Genomic DNA, 26,949 nt, shown 5'->3' with positions numbered 1-26,949 from the left:
AAGTTGATGTAAAGTTCGCTTTATTTTTCGTAAAATTCTAATGCAGGCATAATAAAATTTGACCGCTTGTTTCCGGCGCTGTGGTTTTACGGAGAAATGAATTATAAATAATTGAACATGCATTCTTTACATGTATATTTACTAAAAAGAACTCCAATATCCTTTAAACCTAACGCAACACCAGTAAGACGTTCCCTTCACGTGTAGGCTGTCCCGAAGAGCCGAATTTTCCTGCCTATGATCTCTGTTTTTACTTGTGAAACATTACGACCGCACATACTTGTCCACGCACGTTACATAATCATAATACTCGGGGTCTTCTCGAGATCCCAAAAAGAAAAATTTGGCTAATTACTTTTAAAAAATTTCTTAACAGTAAGCCATTCACACATCTTTGTGACTGACTAGCGGATTACAATGCATATGTGGCTTGGCACCTACAAGCGACGGAAGGCCTTCTACTAGATTCATGAACTTGTACATATCGACGAAAAAATAATAACTCCTACCAGGTTAGGGCGAGTACATGACAGGCTTTTAAAGGGGGCAGATAGCGCAATGATTGAGGAAGGAGGAGGTTCATATAGTGAACGAATTCCTTCAGTATTGAGCAGTAAAAACGGGGGTCAATGAAAGTTTTAATTGGAAATATTCTTGCTTATGGTTAGCAAGTTACACATCCTCCTCCCCTTAGCTGCCTGCACTTTAGTCTGGTTTGGCCTTTAAAAACCATGTTAGTGAAAGAGAGAAAGCAGGACTGTAATGGCAGAAACAATTTATAGCACAAATTGAATGCATGAATACGCTTTTATCAACAAAGTGCAAAATTGAAAATTTAGGCATCGGCTATGCCACTGAAAAGGGTGAAAATTTGGGCGTTGGTATCGAGGATCTATGACAAATGGAGCGCTGTGAAAATCTTTAGCGCTGTGAAATCCCTATATGACAACAGCCTCCTCGGCTTTACCATTGATGTCAAAGACTTACATTATTCTTTACCCCATGATAACCTGCCCAGTATTGTTGAAAAATCCATCGATCATCATGGTGCGGCCGCTTTTCAGTATGATCCATATGTATCAGCAGCGCGAACACCACACAGGAAGAAGAAGGAGAAGAAGGTAAAGAGCGCTGACGAACACCACACAGGAAGAAGAAGGAGAAGAAGGTAAAGAGCTTCTCCTTCTTCTTCCTGTGTGGTGTTCGCGCTGCTGATACATATGGATCGCAACCAACTAGCCCGACAGATGGTGTTTTTCAGTATGAATCTGGCTTCTCTGTCCATAGATTTTAGAACTGCCCCTGTTTTATCTCCGCTCAGCCTTTATAACTTGGCAAGGCGCTGCTGATAGCCACACAGAGGGAGTGTGCGTTGGGTCCTGCTTGACCCCAGTACTCAGCGACCTATACCTTGCAGACTGGGACAGGATTCTTCAGTATCGACTTGCCACTTCTTGCCTGGTTAAAATTTTTAGATATGTTGATTATTTTCTCGTCCTTATTGACTGTAGACCTTCTCTCCTTGAGAAAGTTCCATCGGACATTTTTTCAATGTTGAAGGGTGCTTTCTTCCACTAGTGTTGACTAGTGAAGTGCCCTCTGACTCAGAGATCCGGTTTCTCGATATTCGTGTTAAGTTCATGGACGACGATGTTTCCTGCTGTTAATCACCTTGCGCTAACAATCCCCTTCTGCCGTACAATTCAGCCCATTTTAGGCCCGTAAAACGAGGCATCATTAACCCATGCATGCAAATAGCCCCCACCTTAGCAGCTTCAGCTTTCAAGAACAACTTTGAAGATTCGACGAAGCAGGGGATCCTAATGACATCAGTGTTTCAGGGGCCGAAAGCTTGCTCAGAAAGAAACGTCAAAAAGAAGGTAAGGTTGTAGATGAAACGCAAGGAAAGACATCTGTCGTCCCTTACATCCATGGTTTTTCGCACAATCTAAAGAAAATAGGAAAGAATGAGAATGTTCATGTGGTTTTTTCAGCCCCACAGAAACTAGGTGTCATATGCTGAAAAACCTTGCCCACCGACAAACGTCCCCAAAAGGCCGCAGTGTAACACCCGCCACAGGAAAATAAATGTTAAATACACAGACGGCGTCGTGTACAGCATCCCGCTGTCTTCTGGGTAGCAGTATATAGGTCAACCTGGTAGGTGCCCCAAAGAAAGGCTTCATGAACACAATAACAGCACGAAGTCGTTAACGGGCAGTAATCTAGCTTTGCATTGCAAGGAGTGCGGGCGCGTGCTCTTTCGAGATAAATGCGCTCTCGTGGCCAGATGCAGAGATAAACAACTCACGAAATCGTTGAAGCTACACAGGTAGCTGCTGTATGATCAATGTGTTAGCGAGCCTTCTATATTCTTATCCAAACGAGAAATGGAATTCTTACGTTTGTAATGTCTTATCTTTTCAAGTGCCTCTCTCCTATTTCTCTTTTCTTTCCTTTTTGTCTCCCTGTTTTTTGGGGTTTCGGTTGAATTCTGCGGCTTCCTCAGCTTTAACGCATGTTCTCGCCTATCGGCTAAGGTCTCGCTCTCCATTGTCTTGTTGATTCCTTCAGTCGGAAGTTAGCGCTCGTGGTGCGTGTTCTGTCTTTGTCCGTCTCATTGTTTTCGTGCTGCTTTTGTCATGGATGCCACTGAAGTTTTTCTTCCTTTCGTCAGCTAGCTTCCACGCTCAGCGATGGCAAGGACATTTTCTCCATGGTTTTCTGCTAGAAATTTATTAAAACACTTATGTGGGCCCGAAGGCATAGATTAAGTCGCGAAATTTGGACTTTCCCCTAAGGTAACCTCGAGCATTTTCTTTGACACTTTTCTTACCGCGCACTACGAAACCTCTCCTTGCGTGAAAATCACTGTAGCAAAAAACGCACTGCTAAAGTGATTCAGTCTGCGCGCAGCGGAAAGCATAGAGGCACAACTATGATTCTACAGTATATTTCAGGTTTTCCTTCTGACGTTAACCCATTCAAATAAAAAGTGCCCTTACTTCCTACACCATGTTGGAAGAAGCGACATTTTAAAAGACTGCTATCGGCGGCGGCCTCTTTTTACTGTCAAGGTGATTTTTAGAAACTGCATCTACGGTGCAAGCAACATGCTCTTCTTACAGAATCGGCCATAATATATCTTCATGAGCCCTGAGCGCCGAGTGACCACTTGCCGCAGGAGGTGAGTTACGGAGTGGCAGGTGGTGACAGCATGGTGGAGGGCTTGCACGTTCTTGGCTGCATGCAAAGGAAAGCCAAGAACTTTGCACTGCGTGACGACAGGAATGGGAGAGCCAGAAAGGTGGAGAGAGACGAAGTGGTTGTGTGAGCGCTGGTATGAGGAATGGTTGAGAAGGAGGAGCTCGGATTTTTCAGAAGCAGGAGAGAGGCCAGCGTTGATGAGAAAGGAGTCGATGAGATTTAGGCCACGTTGCACGGTGTCCTGTACGTGACCGGAAGAGCCCGACGAACACCAGAGAGTGATGTCATCGGCGTAAAATATATGATGCAGGTCGGGAATTTCAGCTAGCTGGGAGGCGAGAGGGGCCATAGCAAGATTGAAAAGGGTAGGAGAGAGAACAGCACCTTGAGGAGTGCCGCGGGTGAGGTTGTGGGTGTCGGACAAATAGCTGTCGACTCGAAAACGAGCGTCACGTTTAGAGAGGAATGAGCGGATATAAGAGTACATGCGAGAGCCACAGTCTAGGGAGGCGAGTTGGGAAAGGATGTGGGCGTGGCAAACACCGTCGAAGGCCTTGCGAACATTGACGGTCACAAGTGCGTAAATTTGAGTGGGGGTAGGTGACAGAAACATGTGCTGGAGAACCAGAAACATGTCCTGTGCACAGCCGTGGCGTCGGAAGCCGATGAGAGAATGGGGGAGGACTCCCTCGCCTCGAGAAAATTAGAGAGGCGAGTCAGGGACATTCGCTCAAGGGTCTTACCAACACATGATGTCAGGGAGATTGCCAGAGGTTAGAGAGAGATGGAGGCTTGCCCGGCTTTGGAATCATAGAATTGAGGGAGGAGGTCCAGGAGCTTGGCAGGCAGCCGCTGTCCCATGCCACATTGTAGGTGTTAAGGAGGAATTCTTTGGCGCAGTCAGGATGGTTACGAAGTGTGGTATATGTAATGGCATCCTCACCGGGAGCCGAGCGTGTAGCATTAGCAGTCAGAGCCGATTCGAGCTCCCGGAGAGTGAAGGATTGGTCCAGATTGGGGTTAGGTCCACCTGAGTACACTGGGTAGGAGGGTGCCAGAGGGGGCGGGAGATAGAGAGAGGCGAGGTGATCAAAAACATCGGAGGGAGTCCCTTAAGTGCGGGCTTTAGCTAGAATGGGAGCAAGGGCAGGTGTAGTGCCAAGGAGGGATTTGAAGAGAGACCATGTGGAACGCGAGTGCAATGCAGAGTCAAGACGGTCACAAAGAGCACTCCAACGAGAGTGCTCGAATGAGGCGCAGTGGGCGACGATCTCAGCCCGCAGAGCAGTGATCCGGGAGGAAAGTTGGGCATTGTGGGGTTGGCAGCAGACGTAGCGTTGAAGACGTTTACTGCGACGCCATAAACGGATTAAGTGAGAATCTGGGTCTGGAACTAGGTGACAAGAGCGAACACGACGACTACTGGACGTGAGCGCTGCAGTGATGCGCGACGTCCAGACGTCGTAGGATTGAAAGGAGTCAGAGGCGAGATTAGCGCGGAAGGCGTACCAGTCAGTATGAGTGACCGGATGACATCGAGGGATGTGGGAGAGAGAGGTTGACATATGGACAAGAAAGTGGTCACTGAGAAGAGTTTCGGCCGTCACTTGCCAGTGAAAGGAAAGTGAACCCCGAGATAAAGTGAGATCGGGTGTCGTGGGGCGCTGTGAGGCAGTGCCCGCTGGAGTAGGGGTGCCAGGAGTATTGAGAAGTGTGAGGTGGCGTTCCTGGGCCAGACAGTGGAGGAGGACGCCGGGTTTTTGGTTTGAGGGTAGCCCCAGAGTGTGTGAGGGGCAATAAAGTCACCACCAAATAGGAGATGGGAGTTAAAAGGAAGTGAGTGAAGGAACTTGCCCAGGGCGGAAAATAAAGAGGATGAGACAGAGGGGTTGTAGAAAGACAAAAGGGTGAGTGAGACGCGGGAAGAAGGGTGGTAACAGACCACACCAGCTAAATATTTAAGGAGGATGGAGGGTATGTCAAGAGGCTCCACGAGCACGTCGCTACGTACATAAATAGACGCAAGTGGTGTGGCCGTAGTGGCATGGTAGGCGCGGTAGCCTGGGACAGTGCGGGCCGTCCGGGTCTCCTGAAGAAGGAGAAAATGGGGCAGGGAGGGCGGGCGAGTAGATACTGGTGGAGGGGGGTCTTATTATGGCACAGATTTCGGCAGTTCCACTGCACAATCTCAAGGTCCTCGTCGAAAGCCATTATGATAGTGTAGAGGTAGAAGCTCGTGAGGATACGTGTTCCTTCTTTTTGGCCGGGGGCAGTGACTCATGCAGGGATTGGAGCGTAGAAGTGAAGAATTCCAGTTGTTTGAATTGTGCTTGAAGGGTGGTAAGAATATGCAGAACCGATGTCTCTAGCTCAACCAAGCGAGTGTGGTGGGCCTGTGTGGTGGTTCCGAGAAGATCAGCTCTCTCTCCATCATGACTCGCAGCTTGCCCGGCTTTCCCTTACCCGTCAGGGTCAGTGGTTACTGACTCAAGCGGGTATCTCGCCCATTCCCTGCGCCCCGTTTACCTCTCCTATTCCCACCCCGGCTCCCAATCTTCGTATCCTCCCCCTTCCGTCCAACATGTCCCCCGTTTTGCACGCCGGCCGTCGTCATGCGGCCGCACAGCGCCATTCCCCTCTCTTTGATACCCAGAGTGTAGCTTACACAGATGCCTCCTTCGTGGCTCCTCGAGGTTATTGCGGCTACGCCCTGTACCACCCCCACCTCCCCGCTCCTGAAACTCACACCAGCGGGCCGTTTCTACGTCTCCGGATGCATTGTCCCTCGAGGTCCTCGCCATTGCGCATGCCCTCCAGTCATTTGCCCTCCTTCCCTCTCTTCAAGAGTACACAGTCTATTCAGACTCACAAGCCGCAATACACCACATACAGAAACGCTCCCTAACCCCGTCTCTTCAACAGGAGGTCGAACGAGCGGTCCCCGCATTGCAGCCTTCCATCGTTTTCCTCCGCTGGGTCCCTGGGCATTCAGGGATTGACGGCAATGAACTGGCTCATCAGCTCGCCCGCGACACACTTTTCCGGGCACCGTTGGTCCCCTGGCCGAAGCCCTCGGAGGACGGTGCGAGACTCACCCTTCGCCGCACCATAAAAGAGGTCTACCTTGAGCTCCGCCTCGACAAAGCCTTCACCCTCTCCCTCATCCATCACTCACGGTGCCGGAGGCTCGCCTTCTTCGGCACGTTTAAATTAATGCAGTCATCACTCCGTCTCGCCTCTTTCTCTATCGCTATCGATCGGACCCTTCCTGTCCCAACTGCCCCTGTATCTATGCGGACCTTGCCCATTGCCTCTTCTATTTCCCGGCTGCTCAGCAGTCGGGTTCCTACCCCCCACTTTCTTTATTCATCACCACCTGGTTCGACTGGCTTGGCGCTGAAGGGGAGGAAGAACAGCGACTTCTGGTCGCCCAGGCGGTCGACATGCTCAGCCTGTAAATTTTGGCCGAATAAAGGTCTTCTACTACTACTACTATCTTCATGCTGTCGGAGTTCTCTTCTTTTTGGTTTAAATTGGCAGCTGGGAAAATAAGAAGATAGAGAACTCTTGCGGAAGAAAAAAAGATTGGTAAGATTTGCAAGCATCATTCAAAGCATTTTCTGCCTGAACTTTAATAATTCCGCTACTTCTTGCCAAATAAACGGCTATAGAAACTATATCCAAATAAAAATTTACTCTGTCTGGTAAGTCTTTCATGATGAATATGTGTTGTGATAAATTTTGATCCTCGACGGCAACGTGTTGCGGTAATAGAAACAACTCATAATAGAAAGAAGTGGAGATTGTGCAGAGAAGGCAATTTTCTGCTTCGAGAAGTTTTCCAAGTGAGCGCTTCCAAAATCTCCAGAGGCTCAGTCGGCATGGGTAGGGCTCTCCCTTAGTCTGTCCCTTCGTTCCGCGTGCTCTGGCTAGCTGCGCGTTACTACAGCGAAACCACTGTCGTCTTTTATCGTGATATGAGTAGCGTGCTTCCTGCAGTTGGCGGCGTGCAGAGTGGCTTGTGTAGCTAGTATAGTCAACTCTCTAGAAGCTTCGCTCCTCGCTCTCCACATCTTGTTTGTGTTGCGCGCTAACGCAGTGCGGTCACGCATCTAGCTTAATAGGAGTGTCCTTCATAAATCCGGAACCGATGCATTTCTCGACAAGAAAAAGTCGAGAATTAGGACACCGTAGATAAAGTAAGGAGGGCAGGCAAAACACAGTACAGTCAGGGGCCCTACCTCAAAATCGTCGAGCGAACATCCACAACATCATACAGAAGCTATGTTTGGCGTTAGGCTCAGTGCTAACAATTAGAAGTGAGCGTACCATGTTTCAAGCACTCAGCTGACAGCCCGGGTATCAGCGGCGCCACACAGTGGAAAGCCGATCATTTTATGTATACTCGTAGATGAGCGCGATTCCTACCAATTTCGGTCGCTCAGGCGCCGCAGCAACGTTAAAATATAGTTGTGCTGTTTCTTTGTTTTTTGTTCCCATTCCTTTACGTTCCTAAATGCCCAAAGCAACGTTAGAGTAACATTTTCATGAAACCAAAAAAATAAAAAAGACAGCCAACTAACTTGAGGATTTCGCCTGAGCGGTTATGTATTCGTGCAGGATTTGACGAAAAAAATAAGAGCGCGCATTTCCCATCAACACTGTGCAAGATAAGAAAAAGCAGCAATGCAGTATGGTATCCGCCTTCCCGACTCAACGTCACATGCAAATATCTGCGTGGGAGCAGGCTCTTCAAGCAAAACATAAACATGCCGAACTGCCTCTTGAATCGCATCCGCAATAAGCGGACAAGATGCTCGCCTCTTTTTTTGTCTTTGTATCTCTTGGGACTCGTTCGAAGTTCGCGGGTAAATTTGTGCAGCTTCTTAGGCGAACCATGCAGCCGTGGGCCCCAGTCTCCTAATTGCGCTGTGCCTGGAAGGCTTCAGCGTCAAGACAGCGTCCTTTTGTGGATGCATTCAACTTTTGCTTACTGCCTGTCTAAGAAGATTGCAGAGTTTCGTTCCTTGGTACACGGGTACTGATTACAATTCTGCTTGTTCTTCTTTTCAGTTTATTGCTTTCGCCACATGCTCCTTTTCTGTGGTGACGTCAGTTTATATTGATACTTTTCTCTAGTGTGCTGTGTTGCTGTCTGTCCTTCCTAAAGAAGTGACGCCAACTTTGCGCAATGTTGTCTCGTCAAATCAGCTCGCCATGAAAAGAATCGTTGAGAAGACTTCGGGGGTGATGTAATGCAGCATTATTTTATTGCAGCTCTTTTGGGTTCTTTGCAGCGGCCGTTCTAGGTGTCCGGCCCGCTAACAGCGTGGCTTCGACGTTGTTTTAGCTAAGCACGAGTCGAAGCTAAAAATAGCGAGATAAGACGCGTTCTTCCATGCTTTGACGACAAAAAGACAAATTTTTTTTATTAGCATGGGAGTGAGCTCAACATTTTGTCCTATCTACCGCTTTAGCCAGCGGACAAAACACATCTCTTTACTTCTAAAGGTTTTAGCTTTTTAAGGGTAAACTCTCAGTACCTCTCTCATGCATGTACAGTAAACCAAAAATGGAAATGCCAATGCTCATGCTGCCCATCATCAGTTGCGTTTCTTCCGCACAAAGTTTTTTGGTGTTGGTGCCTGGGGTTCACTGCCACGTCTAGTTTATTTAATACCAGCAGTTCCTTTAATACGGATTTCTCTATGTATCGCAAGTTTTTCGGTGCACACTTTGTGTTGACTTCTGGATAAAAAAGTGGAATAAAAGAGAAGCGTAAATATTTCCACTATACCGTCCTGGTTCTCCGCGTGCCTCCTGCATCGTTTGTGTTTCTGTATTACACAGCTACTAAACATTTATTAAAGGCAACCTAAGGTGTCATGAAACGAAGCTATCAGCCAAGTCAGCCTAGATAAATAACTCCCTTTGTATAAAGACGCAGGGCTATCTTTACGTACGCAGGAACCATGGATAATAATCGGAGTGAAAACCGCAAAATAAACCGTACTAAAGACGAGACAGAACTCATCCTGCAAGGTTAAGTTTTATTTATTTATTTACAGAATTCTTCAGGCTTTTTTGTGCGTTTGCACGATGTGCAGAACTGTGGATTTTACTGCCAGCAACAGCAATCATGCATCAGATGGTTATGGTTTATGGTTTATGGGGTTTAACGTCCCAAAGCGACTCAGGCTATGAGAGACGCCGTAGTGAAGGGCTCCGGAAATTTCGACCACCTGGGGTTCTTTAACGTGCACTGACATCGCACAGTACACGGGCCTCTAGGATTTTTCCTCCAAAGAAATTCCAGCCGCCGCGGCCGGGATCGAACCCGCGTCTTTCGGGTCAGCAGCCGAGCACCATAACCACTGAGCCACCGCGGCGGCCAATAATGCATCAGAGTTAATATATTTTCCCAAAGTCTCCAGAAATGCTAACTTGTACAATCAAAATCATTTTTGTCTCAACAAATTTCAGCACACTGCTTCTTTCAATTTATGCATTGCTTGTGAACAATCCAATTCCTGCTTTTTGCATGTAAGCATCCACAGTTTCGGCAGACACGCAGGTGTATTTGCCCGATAAATTGCGGACAGTACAATTGTGATACTCCGCAGCTTGCCGGATTGGAGGGCAGCATATCTGTTTAGGGTTGGTTCGGCTAAGTAGGTGGCTCTGGCGCAGCAGCAGAAGTGAGCGGAAATTAAAAACAAATAGTTGTGTGACTTCAAACGTTAAGACATTTCAGACCGTGGAGGTGTACCTATAGAAGCAAATGGGCCACAAAGAATAAACAGACTCGCTTCGTTCACAATGCTCCCAGTATTGAAGGCTGAAGTTCAGCCTGCAATTACAGCATGGGATCAAAACCTGGAGTACGTGTATATAAGTTGAGATTTCTGTACGAAGTAACAAATGGTTTTGGCAAAAATTTCAATACTTTATACTTATTTCGGTTATCAAAATACGGGACTAGATGTTCATATAAATTCGTAAACTTTCACTGGAACTAATATGTATTTACAGCAGCGCAGATTTTCGTTCTACTGGTATTCCGCTGTAGCTTGTTCGACCTTAAAGAGACCATGCTAAAAATGTAAAACAAAAGCACTGTCATCGCATACAAGAGCTATGTTTTTGTTTTACAAGCCTGAGTACAAAAACAAACATGCTTATAAATTAATGGGGCCAATCAGCACAAAAAGTGTTGATTTTTTTCGCCGTCCAATTTGTCGTAGAAACATATCAACCCTTTCAGCTTTTCTTTTTATGCCACATCACACTTTCATGCAGCACAGCACCAATTTACTCCTGTATTGTGAATTGTTTTTTACTATGGCGCCTGCAAGCTTGCTGTTTAGCGTTGACCGTCTCCTGTTGCATTTTCTCATTTTGATTCTTTTTTTGTGTGTTTTGCGACATCCTTTCCTGTTAACAGCTCATTTTCAGGGACAAGTTTTTCTACAATGTCCCCCCTGCCAACCTGTCATAACGAACTTGTGGTGCTGCAGGTGCTTGAATAAAAAAAAACTGCTGCAGTAGCTGTGGGTTCGTTCTTCTTTACTGCCTGAGGTGTAACCAAGTTCCCGCCGTTCCCGTAATCGGTTTCAGCGCAGTGCACGGGGCTTCTGTGGCACAGGAGTTATACCCCTGTCACACGGGCATTTCGAAGGCCCTCGAATCGATAGTCTATCGACTCGAAGGCGATCGAGCGCTGCTACACGGTCAGTTTGAATGGCCATCGAGTCAATAGTCTATCGAGTCGACGGAGCAGCCCGGAACTCTATCGAGATTTCGAGGGCCTTCGAGCGTTGCCCAAGGTTGCTAGCATTGCTTCGAACGACAACAAACATGGCGGCGCCCTTCAAAGCCGGACCCCTCGCTTCGGACTGAATTCTCGTTGTTGCTGCATTTTTCTATCCGTTTACTGGTCATAAATGGTGCACCGGTCTTTCGCTTCGTCTCATCTTGCCTACAAGAAAACGTATAAGTGATAAATTTGCTTTATTTTTTATTTAGAGTGACGATTCTGCCGCTGCTAGGCCTAAGAGAGTCGGTTTGTTGACAGTAGTGGTTCCCGTTTTCACCACCAGATGGCGCCACTAGACGCTGAGTTTATTTTTGCGTCTCTGCTAGCATACGCTGAACTAAATGTGGGAATGCGCCTGCGTTTAGCGTACGTAAGCGTGTATACGCTTGTGGTACATAGACAGCATAAATTTATGCTCTTTTCTCACTGTATCTGTGTACGCCGCGAGCGGCGACGTGGTGCGCAGAGCGAGAAGCAGCAGAGGCGCGGCCGTTTCAACTCGCACGGGCGTCAATAGATGAGAACATGTCCTAGTTTTTGCGGCGAGCGAATCCGCTTCGCTTGCCGGATTTTTGAACAAGTGTGAACGCGCCTTATGACTGCAAAAAAGTGTATTTCAACATTTAGTTAAGTTTCGTCAATATATTTTTGTTATTTGCGCGAAACCGAACGTGGCGATTGTGGCGCCACACGAGCTTGGCGTAAGACGCGAGAACCATTTCAATGGCCATTGAGATTTGCCGTGTAGCAGCTCCACAACTCCCTCGAGTTCGATGGCGATTGAAAATCTCGATGGCCCTCGACTCGATGGCCATTGAAACTGGCCGTGTGACAGGGATTTTAAACAGAGCGGTCTTCGTCTGCTCTAGCCGAAGAACCAGCGCACCGAACACATTATACTTTAGGCTGTCGTTCTTTTTCTTCGGTTGTTTATGGGCATCGTAAAAAACAATGGGTTCTCAGTTTTGTGGTAAATCGAATGACACCATTGTGGCTGTTTAATTTTTATTTTAATGCATGCCTGTTTTTTTTCGCGAGCGCTTCGAGCTCGAGCGAAAATGCTGGCCCATCACCCTACACATAAGGCCTTGGGTAGTATTTTGTGTATTTGTTTAGAGTTTAAAATCAAATATTTAGTGAAATAAAATACCTAACACCTAACCCTATTTCTGGCTGGCACTGAGGAGAGACTGAATTTTGCCTGTATCAAACGATAACCCCATCCTAAGGCTAAAAATATGCTACATTCACTGAAATAGGGGCTTTTCAAAGCAAGAAAAAGACAAAAATTCAATCCAGGTGTCGCCACTGCCGGCCGGCTTCGAAAGAAGAATGCACGCCCTGGCACATATTTTTCGCACGGATCCCAGAGGCTTGTCGACACCGCCTTTACCTTGAAAACGGTCATCATGGAGTCCTTTGTAATGTAGACCCAAATTAGAACCAGGCTGCGGAAGAAATTATTACGGCAATTTTGTAGAGAATAAATCAGTCCTCCGCTGCGCAACAAATACAAATACAGTCAAGAATAGCCGTGAATCCTTTTTTTGCAAGAAATAGGAACATGAAGAAGAAGGCAGAACACCGACCAAAATAAAAATGAATACTTTACAACGACGTTTCGGCTCCCACACGGGAGCCTTGTTCACAAAAAGGTACACACGTGAAAAGGCTGGCTATTTATGCTTGAAAATGTGTCCTAGGAAGCGGGCGTATGAACTAGGAAGTGCCGCGTCACACGCATACGCCCGCTGCCTAGGACGCATTTTCAAGCATAAATAGCCAGCCTTTTCACGTGTGTACCTTTTTGTGAACAAGGCTCCCGTGTGGGAGCAGAAACGTCGTTTAAAGTATTCATTTTTATCTTGGTCGGTGTTCTGCCTTCTTCTTCATGTACACCCCCGACCAGACGGGTTTCCGTCCAACCCTCGACTTCAAGAAATAGGAACGCAGATTGGAAGCAGCTACCCTTAAGTGTCCCTTGAATTTCTTGTTAGAAGGTACTGTCTGCCCTGCGACTTCGAAGGCTAGAACGGAAGCACGAACTGGTATTGTTAACGATGAAAAAAAAGGTCCTACCCTCATGAAACACCTCTTAGATTGAATGCCCAAGTATTTGTTTTTTTAAGCGTTTCAGTGTACAGTGCTGTGATTACGAGTGAACTTCCGGCCCTTTATAAGACAATGGGACTCACGTTGTCACACTTGCTTGAAGTTCCGGCAAACAGACAGATACATCGACGTTCAATATTTCGGCGTGTTGTATTATTGCCGATCAATGAAACGCACCATTCAGATAGTTTTTTTTTTTTCTTGGCTAGCAGGTCTAGTTTGTATTTCGAGTGTTTTAAAAAGCGCAAGTTTGTAGTCTGACGCGGTTTGGCAGCTTGATGGTCTTTGGGGCCACTTAGATGAATTAATTTCTGTATTTATTTGATGTATTTCTCATTGTAGCCCCGCCTCCCGCACTGTGAAGCCTTGGCGGGGTGAGTTCTCTGATAAATAGACAAATAAATAATTCGTACTTCTCGCAGCACTTTTCTATACAATATATGCTTGCTTATCAAGATATATAGCTGAGACTGGGATACGTACCACATTTAAGGCCTTTTTAGAAGTCACTTGCACAAATTTCCAAATTTTTTTCTACAAAATCGGTGGTTAAAAAGGTATGAAAGTGATGCCATTCGATTTCTAGAGTTATCATCACTTGAGTTCTGCTATTTAGGTCGGTTTGAGATTCCCATACAGCTTGCGCCTTTTAAAGGGTCAGGTGTGTGCTAATCAACGCTGAGCCTGATTGTGTGGCCAACTACCCCAAACAGGTGATGTACACTAAGCAACCTGAAGTCAGAAATTGCTCAAACAAAAGTTTGCACTTCCACTAAAAAAAAAACAAAAATATTCCCTTCTTTCTTAGGCGCAAACTACAACCTCGAGTCTTAGGCATTCCACCGCATAGAGCACGTCTACAAACTTTAACCGTGTTTAACGAACTGAACTTTCGTTTTCAGCAGTACCCGAAGTAAATTGCAACCGAAGTTTTTCAAGCGCCAAACTTGCCGCGGTGAAACCTTTTTGCAGCAGAGTTTAAAAATATTAACACACACAGAAAAGGCATACACCGACGTAAAGCACCGTTCTGTGTACCGTGCGTCTCACGCAATCCTCTCTCGCCGTGGCTCAGAGACGCGCACCTGCCATACCAACGTCCGCGACAGCGGCAGGCAGCTCGAGGAATGCCGCTTCCAAACTTCGATCGCTGCACGGAGACGAGGGAAGGCGGCCTCGAATGGAGAAAATGGGAAACGACGCTCGGAGCCGCTGCGAGCGGCGCTCCAACGCCGGCACACCCCTTCGCTCACTCCCTTCCCTAACTCCTCGTTTCCATCTCCGCTTTCCCTAATCCCTCCTCCTCCTCCCCACCTTCCCTTGCGTTCCGCCGAGCGTCGCTCGTCGCTTTCGGGCCGATCCGGCTGCTCGCTCTCACGGGCTCCCAGGTCGTCGTCGTCAGTCTGGCCTCGATCACCGTCGCCGGCATCCGAAGTTGCTGCTGACCGGCTGGCGACATCTGTTGACTGCGGTCGCCGCCTGTGTTGTGGTGAAAGCGGGGAAGCAACGAATGAAGTTTACAGTTGTGTGCTGAAGAGAAAAAGGTAAATATTTTTTGTTGGCTGCGGTTGCGGCTAGAAACTGAAGCCGCAGGACGTCTCTCCGCTTGAAGATATCAAGAAGAAAAAGAGCGGGAGTGAGGATTGGAAAGCCCACCGCGAACTGGTATTTCTTTCATGCTGACCTCTTTCCTGCTGGCGGGACTTTAGGAAAGCGGATCAGTGAAGAAAAGTGAACCGAAGACACCGCTTAAAACTTCATTTTCCCGGGGAATAAAAACTTTTCTTCACTGAGAGGAAGTTCTGCGGAAGAGAAGCGAAAATCCATAAGACAACAAACCTCGGAAAATCGTCTGTTCTTCTCTGCGAAACATCGAAGTCGACCGAAAAGAAAAACTTGGGAACCCCGAAAAATCTCCAGGAAACGCTTAAATTGCCACTTTACCAGAAGGCTTGAATCCTGCTGCCGTCCGAAAACGACATAGCTTAAAATTGAGAGCCGCCGCTGAATTATTGGCCAAATTTTTTAGCGACCTGACAAAGGTGCGTGGCCATCAAGTGGTGCCTCCTAAAGTGTTCCGTGCATTGCTACGGTCAGTGATTGTCAACGACATTTCGGCGACACAGTGCAACTTTGGTTACAACGAATGCGACTGCTGAGTGTAGTCGCGGCGCAGTGCTGAGCTTTGCACATTCTTAATACAAGGTAAGGGTTGCTCTTTCTTTAGCTCACTTGATCCTTGTTTGCTTTCGCACTCTGTATCCTAAACGAGAAAAGGAACTTTGAGTTTCAGATGTGGAGAGATCAAGATGAATTAAAAACGAATGCCCAAGCATTTCGCTTTCTGGTGGTTGCGTGTTATGTTGCGTAATGTTTTTAGTAAGAGAAAGTGGCCGCCGCTGAAATTTCTGAATTGTACAGAGAATGTGAACATTTAAAAAATTTCTCGTAGAAAGTGATCAGCTGAGAACATGAGCAGGTTGAACTTCAGTGAGCGTTTAAATACTCTTACCTGAAATGCCATGGAAGTCACCACGCCGTTTTAGAGCTGTCATGAACTTTAAACTATATGGTAGGCTATAATGTCGAGAATGTAATGTAATGTAATGCTGTGAAGTGATGTCCTTGCAAGAACGAAAGTATTAGTCATTGCACCTAAACGAGGGCGCTTCGTACCATTATTGAGCATAATAATTATCTCTTTTATGTTCACTAACGTTCAGCCATCGTGAAAATAGATTATACCTGCTGCATAATTACTCGAACAGCAGCAACGGTAGGAAAACAAACTCATGGTTGGTAATAGTTTTTGGACCGCCGTAAAGTAAGCGTGCTAACTAAAGTAACTAAGGTAATGCAGAAAATGCGGCTAGGCAAGCACGGCCACAGTACTAACAGCAACGCGTTTCCGTACTGGCGGTACGGCAGTCTGCCTGTTCTAAAACTCCGTCATGCTTAATTTGCGCAAAGGGGCCCTATTATAATGCCACCTGAAGTCTTGAATTTTAAAGTGCAAAGGGCTTTTCCTGTCTCCCTGAATCATGTTCCTGGCTGAGCAGAGTCTCGTCATTAAGGAGAAAAAGTTAAGTTTTTCTCGCGATATTTTCTTACAGGTGGCGAATTCCATGCGGCACTGTAATTTCATTTCTGACTAAAAGACCTGCTTCCCTAGGTCCTTTGTATCAATGAAATCAAAACTGGAAATTGCTTTTTGAAGAAAAAAAACGAAAGAGCATGGTAAATATAGACTTTCTTCATAGCGCGCACCACCACCACTCACTGGCGCCGTCTCTGCGCATGCGTACATTGTCCTGCAGCTGACAGATGGCGCCGCGTGTCCGCCAGAAAAGGGCACATCAGCCACGCCCGGACCAATCAGTGCTTGCGCACTGAGGGCGCACGCGCTGAAAGCTCGGAAGGTGTGCGCTGGCGGTACGCACTATGCAAAATGAGGGTACACCCTATGCTAAAGCAGTGTACCAACTAGCTCACCTTTCTGCTTTGCTGCTAAGATTCCGTCTCAGTTTTCGGTGAAGACCGAAACCTCCAGGGAAGGAACGGACGAAGGAATACTGAAAGAGAAAGTGAGAAAGAGGTACCACAGTGGACGGCTCAAAAAATTTCTTCGACCACCTGGGAGTTTTTATCCCGCACCGACTTCGCACTGTGCACAGCCGCCTTCTGCGTTTCACCTCCATCAAAATGCGGCTGCCGTCACCGGCACGAAAAGGTCTTTCATTTTCGATCCTCTTCGTGACTATTAGGGACCATTAAGTAGCACTGAATAATTATATAGGCCCGAGGCATAGTGGACAAGAAGCTTGCTTTTATGAAACACAGTGCTCTCAAACATTTCTAAACTTGTTAGCATCGCAGTACAACATTTCACCACACACGTGCGAGTAGAAAAGGAATCGCTTTGCGGTGCACTGCGTACTTAAGTTTAATTATTTTGCTGGCTGGTATTAATCTCTATTGCTTTTAGGAAGCACACGCGCTTTCTCCTTATTCGATACCACCAACGACTCACCATCTTACCCTATGCTTACAAAGACTGTAGGCACGTGGCAGCTTTCATGACTTCGCCTTTTGGAAATAGTTGTATGATATTGAATCCCTTTCGTGCCCCTAGCTTTTTCTTAAGACACGAAACCTTTCATCTATTTCAGTTTTCTATAGACGGTATCAATTCAGAAAATTGATGGGGGGCGTCCAGCGAGTCGGCGCTCTTTCATCGTTTCGTCTTTGATTGGTCCTGACATGTTGCAAAACTGCTCCCCGCAGTACGGCGAGAGATAAGGCACCGCTTTCACAAGAAATCCTCTTGCAGAGCTGGCTATTCTTTAGTGGATTCTTAGCAGGCAAACTTCTAGAGCCCACAGCTCTTTCCTAGGGGGTCAACCACGTGGCTCTATTATTTTAAATAGCCCAAAACACTCATTTCTCATGCGGAATGAAATTCGCCGTATGTTAGGTAGCCCCTTATTAAGAGCTGCAGATCTCAGTGCTTTAGTTGGGAAGACGGCGACGCCAAACGCACGCAATCTGTAGTACTAAGAGATGGCAGCTTGTATTCTACACTGCTACATTTACTGCTTCTTTATCAACACCCTTCACCTGTCTGGCACGCGTGATCCACAATCCCTGCAACACGAAAACGCACTCTGTTTCTTCAAGGCGGCCAGCACTCGCGACACGTATTGGATTTGCGCCTGACATGGCACGCAAGAAAAAGCCGTTGCTTTTTGTCGTTTTATGTTTTTCTTTCTGGGCACCATTTATCCCAAATATGTCTCGAAAAGACAATCTTCAGAAGAATGCTTCTCATTCACTCCTCTATTTTCACGTTCTCGACATTATTTGGGGTACTTGGGTATTGTTCCTGTAACGATCATGAACAGGATTACTTTTGGAATGCTTCTGGTGAGTGCCTCAACTTGCCTTGCGTAAGAATATCCCCGACCGCTGAACCGTAGCCGATTCTTTCGATAACATCAAAGAAAAAACATCGCCATTGCAGGGCTCAAGTCGCGCTTCTAAAGGTGCTCTTTTAGCACTTCTATAAGCGCCAAGAAAGATTCCTAGATGCTTGCGAAACCATCGTAATCAAGTTAGTGTCGCAAAGGCCATGCCGAGATGCCTAGCTTTCAAGTATACAGTTCCCTCTCCCAGAAAGCAGTAATGCCCTTTATATATTTATGTACCACTGACTCAGTTTTAGTGAGGCCAGCAGGAGCCTTTTTTTCTATGCTTTTGGCCGGCAACTGCTGGTCTAATCAGAGAGGCGTAGGAAAGAAGCCGAGCAAACACAGAAAGGAGAGACGGTAAAGGAGAGAAAATTTGTAACTAAAGCATAAGATTTTATTTTTCTGGACTGGTTTGCACATAACAGTGAAGACACAAAGCCAAGGCTTGTATTTAGTAATCGTCCTTTATGTGGGCATCCCCAATTCGGCCCGCGCCAATGCTCTGAGCTTCAGATGGAGAGATCACAGTGGCGTGACGACAGCTAAGCGTCTTTCATGGCGCTTCATTTCCGCTTAAACTACATTTGCTATTGCCTGAATAACTGCAATGTGAAAGCGAATAATAAATAACCTCTGTTATAAATATTAACGATTTAAAGCGCTCCAGAGTACAAAGGGAGAGTTACGTTTGATTTAAAGGGGGTTAACAATTTCAGCTCAACTAACTCAATCCGCTACTGTCCTGCGGCGGAGGTAAAGGGAACGTACCCAGATTGAACACCAGCCATTTGATAAACTCTATTTCCTGAACATCTCCAGGAGGCAGGAACAAGAGTATCTTACCGAGACAAAACAACCATGCTTTCGGCACGATACGATTACCGAGAGTAGTGGTATGCCGACTGCGGCGACTGCTTTATTCAAAACTGATCGTCGTTTCTAGGAAGGCAACGCGAGGTGCAAAAGCGGCTTTTCCGATTGTTTTGAAAATGCGCTCATACAAAGCCATGCCCACTGGGCCATGTTCAATTAGAGAATTCTTCCAGGGTACGCACCCAAAAATGTCTTGTGTTCCCAGACCAGACACTCATGAAGTCAAAGTGTGGCAAAACGCACCGGAGATCAATTTTCATTTTATATACCTCGGGTTTCATGCAGCCATTCTTTCCTTCTACGCATGTTCCGGCATTAGAATGCCCAGTTTTAGGGCAGCAAAACCCGGAATGACTTCTCTAAACCGACATCGATGAATTCCACCATCACTTCTACGATATCTTGATGCTGATCTCAGACAACGTTCTGACCATCTAATCTTGCTTTGATTGCCCCGTTTGCATTAAGTATACCATAGATTATTCGCCTGTACTTGATGTTGGAGGGATTATGTATTAGTTTCCGCTCGCCTGCCATGCTTGTTTTCACTTCCAAGTGCATTTTAATGTATATAGTTATTTTCTGTGCCAGCTATTGATGGTATTAATTACCTTGTTTTTTCTTGTATTTCGCCTTTTTCGTGTTTCGCAATGTATATTATTTACCAATCCCTCTTTAATGCTTCGAGAAAGGTGTTGACGCTAATGAAATGAAGAATAAGTAAACAGTGGCAAAGTTTTCGGCAGTTTCACTCCTCATCCTACCACGATAACATTCCCGCCGGTGAGCCAAGCGAAGAGGCAAGGTTATAGCAATTGCATACGCTGCGCAGTTGGCGATAATGCCACCATTTAACCCAAGGAAAAACGAATACAGTAACCTGCCACTGGTCTACTACTCATCATCTTGTGTTTTCTACGCTGTCTTCTGTGTAGCGATGAACTGACATCCTGCCCAAACCTATCCACTTTTCATGTCCCCAAAGGTCTTGCTATCGGAGAAATTGCAAGCAATGCCGGCTGAAAGAATCTATTGTGAAGGTTTCCATAACTGCATGTGTTTTGATGTAGCTCACACGAAACGCACATAATATATCCGGACTATCTTTAAAGCTTACATACAAAGGGTTGGATAACTAATTGGCTCCCATCGATTCCATCCTCAGCAGTCGGTGTGCAAGCAAATCACGAAGACGTCAAATATAAGAATAGTAGCGATATCATATGGACTATAGACGTTCCTATAATTGCAGGAGCGCGGCTTGTGCGGGACGTTTGGGTGACATGGCCTCCTAATACTCAACAAAACTTGGAGCGCTGTAAAATGCATTTTAGGACCATTTTGAGTAAATTTTAGTTATTCGAGCCTCAGATAAAATGCAGTTTCGATCAGAAAGATACTCATTCTGTAAAACCAGCTCCTCGAACCGAGATCACGAGGATGGGCTTTCAATTATTCCAGGAAGAGGCAAACATTCATTAATTAAGTAAACGAAAGATTCGACTTATGCAAACATATGCAAGCATGATCATGCCCATACAAACGAAAGACCCGACTTATGCAAACACGCGCAGGCACGATCATGTCCATACACGCAAACACACACGCAACGAATGAGCGCGCACAAGCATGCACGCACGCACACACACACACACACGCACGCGCGCGCGCACAAATACGCACAGACGCACGCACACACTCAAGCACACAACTGGGCGCTATCATTCAAGAGAACTAAATCGGGAAGCGATGAGCGCTCATTAAGAAATCAAGGAGTAAAACGCTTTTTGCTTTCCTTTGCTTTGTTCTTCGTCCGCGTCCGTAATTTTCTGCTTTATTACATTGCCTCCCTCTAGAGAAGTTTTCGTCCAACTATCAACTGCACCCAAAAGAAAGTATTTTGAATAATTAAAGCTAAATAGAGCCTCTAGGTCGTGTACATGGTGGAGCGAACAGAGATTAAGACGTGCACATCCGATCACCTCGAGACTTTCGTTATGTTGATTAGATTGCGTCATAAAGACCGCCATTTCATTATAGCCTCGAAGAGCCTAACGACCCTCGCAGACCATGCCGGCACACCTTTTTATCGTGGCTCTGGCAGTCCAATTAGCCGGACGCGCTCATCTTCGGTCAGCCGGTCCCTTTAAACTGCGCCAGATGGGTAGGCACAAGGGAACGCATGAAGGTAACTAAGTTAACCAACAGGTCAAAGGACTAATAAGCGGGCAGGGGAAAGAAAAGCGTCTCGCCACACAGCAGTAACAGAGAAAACCGGCCGGGCGCTGTGCTACTGCTGTGTCCCGTGTGCTTTTCTGCGCTGCCGTTTTATGATTCAAGCATGAACGAATTAGCTCGAAAGCAAAGTTTAATTTACAGGTCTATACTGGTGAATTTTCATAAAACATTTTTCGACACATATTCAAATATACACTCATTTGGCTGATCAGTTTTTTTTTCGTTTATAAAAAATTGCTATTTAGATTATTTTTTGTTTTCTTCGGGCTTTTCACTTTATTGCAAACTGCCTGAGAATGTTTGTCACGTACGTGTTTGTTTCGCAAGATTAGTAAACAGAGGTTAGCGTTTTTGGCTTTACGTCGGCCGGACAAAGTTCTTCAGGGGTTAGCCACCATGACTCGGTGTTTACCGATGAGGAGGCTATCCATGTGTACCCGAACCGCGTTACAGTGGTAGGTCGCGTACCGTCGACTTCGCACGGGGCTTTCCTGTCAAGGATACGGGAATAAGCGCCGTCTTGAATAAGCTCTTGGCGGCCATGTAACCTACGTAGCCAACTCAGTGACCCTGTCGGCCTCTCAGAAGAAGGCCTTCTGTCGCATTAAAGGCAATATTTCATTTCATTTAATGGTTTTGTTTGGCCAGTACAGAGACTGCAAACAAAGGAGAGCAAGCTAAAGGCGCCTAGTAGCGCCTGACAGAGGCTTGCCCTCCCCATGTAAAAAAAAAAAAGTGGCACTACTTGGCAATGGTACAAAATTTCCATAAGTAACAGAAACTAGAAAAGCAGCGGATATATTGACAACGAAACAGAGATTAGTCATGCATAGTGCTAAGCACAACAAAACTAAGAGCAAAACATAACAAAAACAACAACTGATTAGGTAAAAACACACCACAACTAGCTATAACAAAAATATTCAAGAACAGTTTTCTTAAATCTGACCTCGGACATATTTTGTAGTGACAATTCTGTTAAGTATGGATAGGTGTTTAATGTATGAGGAATTATGTGAGTTAGTTTTTGGAACCCATATTTTGTACGGGATTTGGATGCATGGTATTGAGGGTGCCGAAGACTGTATGCTGTTTGGGCAATTAAATTTGTGCTATCAAAAGTCTGCCAGTTTCCTTTCATAAGGTTTCTGATGTAAACAGCAAGCTTCTTGTAGTAAGCAGCCGTGATGGTAAGCAGTCTATGGTAGAGAAAGGAAGGTCCCGTGCTCTCACTGTAATGTATATATCAGTCGCTCGTACAGCTCTTTTTTGTAAAGTCAGTACTTTCACAAGATTGGTTGAGGTAGTCGTTCCCCAGATCAACAAACAATATTGTACATGCGAAAAGACTAGAGAGAAATAAATTTGTAGTTTGAATTTTCGAGGCAGTATTGTGCGAAATTTATTTAAGATACCAACAGAGCGAGCCATTTTAGTGCAGGCGTAGTTTAGATGTTCTGTCCAGAGTAAATGTTCTTCAAAAATGACTCCAAGGAACATTGTAGAGCTGACACGAGTTATCGGAGCTTGTTCGAAGTGAATTTGGAAGTTGTTCGGAACTTCCTTATTTTTGGCTCTAAACAGTATGTACTTTGTTTTCCTGACATTTAGTTCTAACATATTTGATTTTAACCAAACGGACAATTGGGATAACCAACTATTGGAGGCTGCTTGCAAAATATTACTATCTTGCCCTGAAAAAAAATACGTTAGTATCGTCTGCATAGATTATAATGTTGTCTGCTCGACAAAGGTTAACGATATCATTAATATATAATAAGAACTTAATATATTATAAGAATATAATACATATTCTTAATATATTTTCAGAAGCTATAATAAGATATAGCTTTCACTTTCACTGTTTTCCCTGTGAACACGAAGATGCTTTCCAGCTTGGAAGTTTTCTTGCTTTTTTAGAGCCAAATCAATGATGTGATGGGTGAACCACATAGAAGGTCTTGCGATGGTTGTGGGTTTGCGCAGTGAAATAAATAAAAGTTAATCAAACAACAATTGCCGCGACTGGGATTCGAACTCACGGCGGCGCGAACTGTTCCGCTTCGTTGGTCACTGCGGGAGACCATTAGGCTTTTGCGGCATTTCCTTCTGCTCTTCATTGCCTCAGCCGATCAAGCCTAGTGTTAAATTGCAACACATTCACGCGCTGCGCCTTGCACAGCATCTCCTTCATCAAGTAATGCTATTGTGAAACTAATATTCGCGCTTGGAGCAATATGGCGATATCAACCCACTAATGTGCGCTGCAAGCGTTGACATGGACAACGTTGTAGCAGAAACACGGCTCGAGAGCAACACGCGTTGGCGTTTACAACATTGGTGCCCAAACGCGGAACTCGAGCATAGGCCGCCGGCGTACACGGGGCAGCCTGGCACTGACGAAGCAAAAGCTGCTGTCGCGCATAACTGCCTGCCTGGTTCAGTGGACACCTCAATCGCGCTTTAAGCTACGTGGCGATGGCGGCCATCTGCAAAACACTGTATTTAGCACCATATTTTGTGCTTGGCATCGTAAACCGCCAGCCATTTTTTAATTGGGTACTCTCTGTATTGGTGCAGCACGGCTTTATGAATGTACCGGGACAGTGCTCGAGCCACATTCTGCTAAGCTTCCTTTCTCTAATGGTTCACCGGTTATTTGTTCTCCTTGTTACGTTCACGTATCAATCATTATTTCTTCACTTGAACTGGTTCATCATTACCTCACGTTGCACCCTTAATGCACTGTCCTTTGTTTCTGTCCCTTACCGTTAAACTAACCAATTATTTTGTACCCCTCGCGGCGCTGTCGTCAGCTTGATTTCCGGGCCTTTTCCTCAGCATCCAGGTTTCAGCCTGACGGTTATCAGTGAAAAAAAAAGAATTACCTCAAACATTAATCTTCAGTAGTAGAAGTAAGGGGCTATTAATTGCCTGAAAGCACCTTCGAAATGAACTATAGCTGCTGTCTAATGAAATGAAGTTGTGAGAACTTGGGCAGCAACAAAAGTCATTCGCGGTTGCTGGTGGTAATCGAGGCCCCGAAGTACTGAGGCCTACAGCAATATGGGATCAACACTGCTTCGACGTTGGTGCAGGTATGATGCGCATTAAGTGGAGAATTTGTTTAATTCTTACCTTATCAATAATACAAAAGCTACAAATTGTCACGTCCTCTTTCGGTGTCAAGAAATTATCACACTGTGTTGCAGGACCTCAGAGAACGTTTTATGCAGACAGCATTTACACCTGCTACATCTAGCTCCTCTCATAGGGTGCATAATATATAAATATAAGTTCTCGCAATTCTTTGTTGATTACAATGTATTCTTAAGATTTATATATAAACCGCATTTCCGGTATACCTTTCCAAGGAAAGTCAAGTGTTAGTCACCACAGATACGCAAAAAAAAATGTTTAAGTGTACAAACGCGGAAATCATTTTTGTATCTTGCTAATTATTTTCTGCACGCGCCTTACTAAGTATCGAACGCTTTGTTTGTTTTAAGCATTCCAATGTAGTGTGATTTGCGAAATTGTTTCATATAAAATGTTTATTAATTTCCAAAAACATTGCCGCTAACGTACATCTGTCTAAAACATGTGCTTGTATAAAGGATAACTAACTGATAAATCAAGGCTATTCGTGGTCTCGCAGCTTATTATCTTCCAAATGTCTTAAAACCCTGCGAATAATTTAATGGCATTTTTCTGATCTATGATTGCCTATCACAAGAAATAGCGCAATTTCGAACTTTTGTTGCTTAAGTCTGGCGCCCGAGCCTGCCACGCCACCCGAAGATGAGAACTAAACACGAACAAAAAACAAAAGTAAGCACGATATTAATCCTCTCAATAAATCAAGACCAATTTCTCTCGTCCTGTCTCTTTACTTGGAGTTGATGAATGCACCGTGCAAAAAATCGCTTTTCGCCGAAGATATTTTCATAGAAACCCCCCGGCAGTATTCGCCAATTAAAATTATAAAATTTTGCTTTTCAGTACTTGCTTATTAGAGCAGAAAAGTAGAAGTGCGTTAGCGAAGCGGCTCCTGAGGGTAAGTGTGCTGAAGATACGCGGGCTTTGATGAACGCCTGATTAACGTTAGGCGCCTGCATGGAATCAAGCTTAATTTTGAGGCTCGTCACTCTAGACAGCCGAAAGACAAGACGGGAGGGAAAATAAGCACAAAGCACACAGCGAGGAGTCCAGCTTTAATTAAGCAACAGCAAAGCACTTAGGTTCAAGAATATAATTTTTTCCCGTCCGCGGCCGAACACCTGCGGGTGTATCTCTCAGGCGCTGAAATTCATTCCATTCATCTCGCTTCAACAGTTAATGAAGAATCACATGATAAATATTTGTTGGAAAAAGTTTCTCTTTACGCCCTTTCATCTTTTTTTTTTTCTGTTCCCGAAGTCAATGCACGTACTTACCATGACGATCCATAATTTGCCGAGCTGCTTCAATCAAGCAGAAGTTTCCCGCCACCGCCAGTAAACGGAAATTCTTTCTCTCAAGGACAAAGACAAACTCCTCGTCTTGTCTACAGGTTTCTTTTTTTTTAAATTTCAGGATTTTGAATTACAAAACAGGTTTCAACTTCAAGTTGCGCAAAACTCAATATTCCGATTTCACGAGTTGAATACAAGCAATACCATTTATTTTGCCAGCGGCGGCACTTGGTATGAAACTAGTTAACCAGGCGATATAACTGGCAGTAAAGGCAACTAAATTTTTATCGAAAACTGGGACGCAGAAATAGTAAGTGCATGGCTTCGACGCCACGGGGGCTGAACAGTGATAAAGGCTACACAATTTTTGTTTCTGGATTTCTTTGCGCAGCACTGCCACACAAGTATGAGCGATTTTTCTTGAAGGCAGACCTTTCCTACAGCGGTCTGTGTCACCTTTACCATATTTTGCAGTAGCCAAAAACTCGTCTCGATGGAAAAAAAAATTAGGTTTCGAAGTTATCGTGAAGTTTGTGGAAGAAGCAGCGACAGCGAAATCAGCAGCCTTGCTTTCTTCTCGGCCACATTTTCTGCTTTTGTTTGTGTGCGTGCTACAGCTATTTTCGCCAAGCTTCAATGACTACACCTTGTCCCATGCTCTGAGGTTTCATATGACCTAGAATACAATTTGTTGCAGGCCAATCATCTCTAGGCGCATATGCCCACAATGGGCAACAGATGAATGAAACAATTTTAAGTTGCAATGTAGCAAGCCGGCATTCGCTACGAGCGGAAAACCTTGTCCGGAAGCGTGGGAGCCCTACAGATCATGTTATCATGACGAGAAGAGTGGGAGGGAGGGAAGGAGAGAGGAAGGGGGGCCTTCGAGAATGGTACCAAAATATATACACATATGTACATTTTATGATTTACGCGGCAGTGAAAGCATTCAAGTTGTTGCAGAAGTTGGTTATAGTAAATCGCTGACTTCGATTCGTACGTCTCCACAGATATTCAAAGACTACACGAGATATCTGAATAATATTAGCGTGCTTATAGTCATACCAACATTGTCGTTATTATGAATATCATAACCATATACTATGTTATCACCTTGCATAACTCTCGTAGCGGTCCATAATACAGTAAAATCAAGAACAGTAGAAATGCATTCCAAATACTGAGTAAACTAGAGTTCACTCAAAGAAAACTGAAAGCTGTCTTTGCAAAACCCCATCGCAGGAAATTGCGGCACTCCTCAGTTAAGACGATCGACCACAAA

At 45.3% G+C, this 26,949-nt stretch overlaps 1 protein-coding gene across 1 annotated transcript in view; it reads left to right on the top strand.

Annotated features, from left to right (window-relative positions):
- The first annotated feature begins 14,503 nt into the window (after positions 1 to 14,503).
- Positions 14,504 to 26,949, top strand: part of LOC149331138 (uncharacterized) — a 31,946-nt gene continuing 19,500 nt past the window's right edge. The window contains exon 1 of the mRNA XM_089555402.1: positions 14,504 to 15,340. The gene's annotated coding sequence lies outside the window, so the exon portion shown is untranslated. The remainder of the gene's footprint in view (positions 15,341 to 26,949) is intronic.

The sequence above is a fragment of the Amblyomma mixtum genome, chromosome 8, assembly GCF_055824585.1.
Source record: "Amblyomma mixtum isolate Tamu chromosome 8, ASM5582458v1, whole genome shotgun sequence".
Taxonomy (NCBI): domain Eukaryota; kingdom Metazoa; phylum Arthropoda; class Arachnida; order Ixodida; family Ixodidae; genus Amblyomma; species Amblyomma mixtum.
The sequence above is the reverse complement of the archived record's forward strand: the minus strand, read 5'-3'. Positions and strand labels throughout refer to the sequence as shown.